Source organism: Mustela nivalis (genome assembly GCF_964662115.1).
Source record: "Mustela nivalis genome assembly, chromosome: 3".
NCBI classification, from domain to species: domain Eukaryota; kingdom Metazoa; phylum Chordata; class Mammalia; order Carnivora; family Mustelidae; genus Mustela; species Mustela nivalis.
Genome location: NC_139022.1, coordinates 49,346,888 through 49,353,238, shown reverse-complemented (window position 1 = coordinate 49,353,238; position 6,351 = coordinate 49,346,888).

The window sequence follows — 6,351 nt, the reverse complement described above, 5'->3', positions numbered from 1 at the left end:
TTTATCACCAATTAAAGGCAAAGTGGGAAAGACCAGAGGGTCTCTGTGGCAGCTTTTGAAAAGAACCTCACCTGCTGCAACAGGACACAGAAAGAGTGGTGAATCAGGTACAGGACTTAATTATAAAGATTACTAGTTGCAGATAAAGATAATTCTCAATCCTGGAAAGTTTGCTATGTCAAGGTCAGGCCCTTTATCAAAACTAGTGGGACTCTGAGTCTTGATATGGAACCATCATCCAGTTGATGCATTGGAGAAACCAGAAACCAGAAGCCTCAGACTTCCCTGGACCATTGGCCCATTATAGTGGCCCACTCACCTCTCCCTAATATAGGCTCTTACACCTCCCTTGCTTGGAGATGATACCAAGGTCACTGTCTTGTGAGACAGTAAGCATACTACTCAGCACCTATCCTCTTACCATCCCTCCCTGGTCTCCAGACCCAATAACTTAGGGTCAAGTCACAACATAATGCAACACATCAGGGAAGTGTTGGGGCTGCTATACCACGAAAGGGACCACAGTCTGAAGGAGCTGTAAGACATAGCCAACATGGAGTGGCACAAATTTGGATCCCGAGGTTTCTGAATCAAGGAAGTCAGAACATAAAATTCCATAAGGAAGAGTTTATGAGCATGGGAACTGCTCCTTTCGATACCGGATTTAAGCTCCCAGGTGGAAATCTGTGTGCTGAGCCATAAAGAAAATTACCATTATTCAAAAAAACAAATCATACAGGACAAGTTTTCTTTTCAAATTGCAGTGAAATAAGAAATTAACAAAAAAATAGCAAAAAGAGTCATGCACTTGCAAATTTTTAAATGCCCTTCAGATAAAAATAAAATTGAAATCAGTTATAATTTAAACCATTTATAATGAGTAAAAATGAAAGCACTAATTATAATAATCTGTGTTATGTAGTCAAAACAGTACTTACAGAAATAGTCATAATTTTAAATGAATGTATTAGTAAACAACAAAGACTGAAAAATAAATGAGTTTAGATTAGGTAACTGGTATTTTTTTTTAAGATTTATTTATTTATTTGACAGAGAGAAAGAGAGAGAGAGATCGATCACAAGTAGGCAGAGCAGCAGGCAGAGAGAGAGGGGGATGCTTCCTGCTGAGCAGAGAGCCTGACGCAGGGCTCCATCCCAGGACCCTGAGATCATGACCTGAGCTGAAGGCATAGGCTTAACCCACTGAGCCACTCAGGCGCCCCTAGGTAACTGGTATTTTGAACTATGAGAAATTGATAGAATACAAACATAACACAAATTTTTTTTTAAAGATTTTATTTATTTATCAGAGAGAGAGGGGGGGGAGAGAGCGAGCACAGGCAGACAGAATGGCAGGCAGAGGCAGAGGGAGAAGCAGGCTCCCCGCTGAGAAAGGAGCCGATGTGGGACTAGATCCCAGGACGCTGGGATCATGACCTGAGCCGAAGGCAGCTGCTTAACCAACTGAGCCACCCAGGCGTCCCCACAAATTTATTTTTTCACTATCCTCTTAAATCCATTCTACAATCTTATTCGTCCCCACTCCGATAAAATATTTGAGAAAAATTCATAGCTTTCCTGATTAATTTTTAACAGTAAAAACAAAACAAAACAAAAAACCAAAAAACCTTCCAGTCACTTCTAATAACTATTACAGTTTTATTTAAATAATTGAACCGTCCATTTTAGTGAAATAGTCTACAGTGGGATTTTAGTTAATCTTTTACTTTTCTCCTCCCCAGCTCAAGTTCATTTCAAGCTGAAATTCTGCAGTAGAGGGTAGGGTGTGTGTGGGAACTTCTGTCTTTGCTTTCTCAGCTCCCCTTCACTCAAACCCACACTTTTAGCTGTGACTTTAGGACCCGCCAGGGTGGGAGTTGGGCAGAGTCAGAGATGGGAGAAAGAGGTAATGGGGAATAAAGGTCCGATTTGATAGGAGAAGGGTACTGTGATGTGAGAGTACTCTCTGGGCTTGCTGAATTTTCACTGCTGGCCTCATGGGGTATTTTCGTGCTTTTGTAGAGATTTCTTCACCAGGAACATCCAACTGTAGCTCTGTTGATGTGGGCAAAGCTGTTTCTGGCCTGGCCACTTAAGATTGTGCCCTCAGACTCAGTATCTAAGGTTTCTTCCAGCCTCTTTTTGGTCCATTCATCCAAATAGTTCCCATTTTATAAGTCAAATCTATCTAGGAAAATACATGCCTCTCTTCAGCAATAGTGGAAGCAGGCACCTCTCTTTGCTCTTCCCCAGGAAGACAGCTCTAGTCACATACTTTTTGCTTTTCATTTTCTATAAATGCTGACCAAAAACTGTTCCTTTGCCCCATCAAACACCAGGGCAAAAGGGAAACAGGGATATAAAATTCTATAATAGGGTCTCTTAAATTCCCTCTAACTTGTTCAGAGGTCAGGAGTAACATCAGTGCCGCCCATTCACCCCACACATTAAATATGGAGGGAAAGTATGACTGGACAATATTGCCAAGTGGCAATAATTCCTTACAGTGTCTTTGTTTCCCTGGCTCTCCAACCTCAATCCTTTTATCCCTTCAAGTTGGGTTTAGGGCCAAGCATCACAAAACTGCTTTTCAGGAAAAAAACAAAAGTAAACAACAACAACAAAAAAACCCCTGCTTTTCTGCTAGTTATTTTGTCAGTTGTACAAAGATGAACTATTCCTTCATTTAGAAATATAGGGCTACAGGGCACCTGGGTGGCTCAGTCATTAAGTGTCTGCCCTTGGCTCAGGTCATGTCCCAGGGTCCTGGGATCGAGGCTCACTGCTCAGTGGGAGGCTTGCTTCTCCCTCTCCCACTCGCCTTGCTTGTGTTCCTTCTCTTACTGTCTCTTTCTTTGTCCAATAAATAAATTTTTTAAAAATCTTTAAAAAAAAAAAGAAAAAATATATAGGGCTTCTTGTCCCCTTTTATTTTGCTTTTGGCCTTTGGATTTTCAGACAAAACGAGAAAACAAATATCTGATTTACTCACCCTGTCCCACATATAACTTAAGAAACCAGAAAAGACTGACAAAATAGATTTTAAAAAAAAGAAGAAGAAGAAAGTTAAAGAAAAGTATAAATACAAAAGTAGAAATTGACTAAATTAAATGAAAACATTAAGTACAATGAGTGAAATCACAAGTTTATTCCTGGAAAATCCCATTAAATTGAACATCTGGCAATTATATTGAAAAGAAAATTAGAAAAGACCAGCAACTAACATTATCAGTGGGACAGGAACATAAAATTACATTAAACAGGGTAAGAATTAAAGCAAAATATCATGGCTATCCTTATGCCACAAATTTAGAAAATTAGGTGAAGAGTATCACTTCATATTAAAATATATATTACTATAATTAATCCAAGAATTATAAAAATAGGAATAGAAGTGTTAATAGTGAAGAAATGAACAAGGCAATTAAAATCTACTCTTTGTGGGGTGCCTGGGTGGCTCAGTGGGTTAAGCCGCTGCCTTCAGCTCAGGTCATGATCTCGGGTCCTGGGATTGAGTCCCGCATCGGGCTCTCTGCTTGGCAGGGAGCCTGCTTCCCTCTTTGTCTACTGTGATCTCTCTCTGTCAAATAAATAAATAAAATCTTAAAAAAAAAAAATCTACTCTTTGAAGGACTTCAGATCCAGGTAATTTAATAGAAGAAATTATCACCTTTAAATAGCAGAAATTTTCTACATTAAAAATAAACTATTTCAGAGCAGGAAAAAATATGAAAATGTTAGTAAATCATTTTATGGGAATAACAATACTCTACTATCAACAAAGGACAAAATTATACAAAAAAAGAGAAATATAATCCAACCTCTTCTCATAAGCATGGATATCATAATCCTGAAGTAAATATTAACATTCTAAACCCACCAGAAAATTAAAGAATACATCATAATCAAGTAGAAGTTATCTCTGTCTTAGATACTTGTGAAAATCAGAGAAAAGTTGCTTCCCTGGATGTGAGAGTGTGTGTGTGTGTGTGTGTGCATGTATGTGTGTGTGAGAGAGATAAAGACACAGGAATTTCAGTACATTAAGAGATTCAGAAAATAAAATATTACTCCACTGACCACTTATTGCATAACAAATACCATATTATACAAAATTCAGATATTGTTTCAATCTTTTGCCTATGAGATTTTGTTTCTTTTTTTCATGTATCTGAACTAATTTTGACCTCTTTCCTCTACTTTATGTGAAGTAGACAGATCTCTGACGAGCCTCTTCTGGTGCAGCTGTGATTGGCAGTAAGCCTAACCATTTCTTACTCTATTACCATATTCACAATGGTTAAAGAGTCATGTTTCTCTATTCTTTGGTAGAAATAGGAGAGGAAACATCTTGAAATGTATGCTTTTAAGGAAGACTCTAACAACGGTTTCCCAGAATACCTGGTTAAATATTAGAAAATAAATTGTAAAGATCAGTATTGGCAGACTACGGAAGAAATCCATTTGATTATATCCAGTGTTCTTTAATGATTCAAAAAATTAGCAACCAGAAGCCAAAAGGAAATATCCCCAATTAATAAAGCATGCTTATATGAAATCTACGGAAAATATCATAGCTTATGGCAAGATGTGAGAAGCATTCTAGCTAAAGACACACGAAAAGGATAGCTCTTACAGCAATGCTGAGTATAATGAAGGCATAGGAGAGAGAAATAACTATCAATATGAGAAAAGGAGATAAAGCTAGCATATTTCTTTCTATAAGCGATATCCAGTGAAAAAAATAGATCTTGCTCAAAAATATAAAATACCTGGAAAATAAAATCCAAAAGATTATACTTCTATTTATCTATCTAATCTCCTCTTTCATGTGAAAGAGAAGATGTCCCAGCAGAGCAAAAAAACATCTGAAAGACTGTCAATGAGCAGGACATCTAAATAAATATGAATACATGTGATGAGCCCTATTCTAATTAAAACAAGAGAGTTTAAGAATAGGGAAATATGTCAATAAAATTGAATAGGGTACAAAAGCAGACTCATACATATGTAAGACTTTATGATTAGGTTGGCCTTTTAAGCAGTGGGAAAAGATTGTGTATTTACTAATTTGTAGGAAAGTAGCTATCAGATGAAAAAAGTAAAGCAAGATACTATTTATTCCTCATATTATCTACTAAAATAAATTCCAGATAGTTTAAAGTACTAAACATTAAGCAAAAATATATATGTGTTAGAGGAAAATACAGAATACTTTAAAAGCTTTGGGATAGCAAAACTCCTCTCAAGGGCGACCCCCAACCCAGAAATCATCAAGTATACATGACAGATTTCTCTCAAAAAACCTTAAAACTCTATATACCGGGGGGAGAGGGGAGATTTTAAAAAAAGATAAAATACACATGGTGGAAATAAATTACTGTAACACATTTAGCAGACAAGGTATTAATAACCAGAATGTATAAAGACAGTTATAAATAATTTAGTAAAACGCAAACAACTCAACACTAAAATGAGTAAAGGATGCCAGATGGCGATTTTCTAAAAGAAAACAAAATATCAAGTAAACATAAAGGGTAGTCAGTCTTGCTGGCAATCATGCTCTGTGTGTGTGTGTGTGTGTGTGTGTGTGTTTGTGTGTGTGTGGTTTTTCCCTTATCAGATGGCTTAAACTGTCAAGTGTAGGAAAGATATAGGGAAACTGACCCATTCATATGCAGTAGAGAAAAGTCTCTAAAGTCTTTTGGGAAGGCAACTAGGAAATATATATTTTAAATCTTAAATCCCTATAGGCTAGCAATTCTGCTTCTAGAAATACATTTTCAAAAAATACTTTCTCAAGTGTCCAATGATATATTCAAGGCTATCCATAACTTTAATGTCTGTATTAGTGTATAACTGGAAACCATGAAAGGCCCATCTATAAGAAAGGTGTGTATGGCGCATAAAAATAATGACTTATATGCACACAAATATGCATATGTAACAAACATGAATACATGTAAGTTCAAATAGTAGAATGATTCCCTTTGTGTATAAAAATTAGAAATCAAATATACACACATACATAAATGCATGGGCAAGGACAGAAGGATACCTGTCAGACTCTTGACAATGTTACCAATTGGGAAAAGAAAGTAAGAGAAGCATACTGGAGCAGTCATTTCAGGGTTTGCTCTCAATACTCCTGAATTTAAAAGATTTTTTACCATGAGAATACATTCATGCATTGGTGGGGTAATTAAAAAAAAAATCAGCAGTAAAGTAGCAAATAATTTTTCCTTTTGGTTCGTGGTCCTCTCTGTTTGTAATGAACAAGCTGACCCCAGTTTGGTCACTCCATTCAGTTTGGCCATTTATTAGTTATGCTTTGAGACAGGAACAAATTTT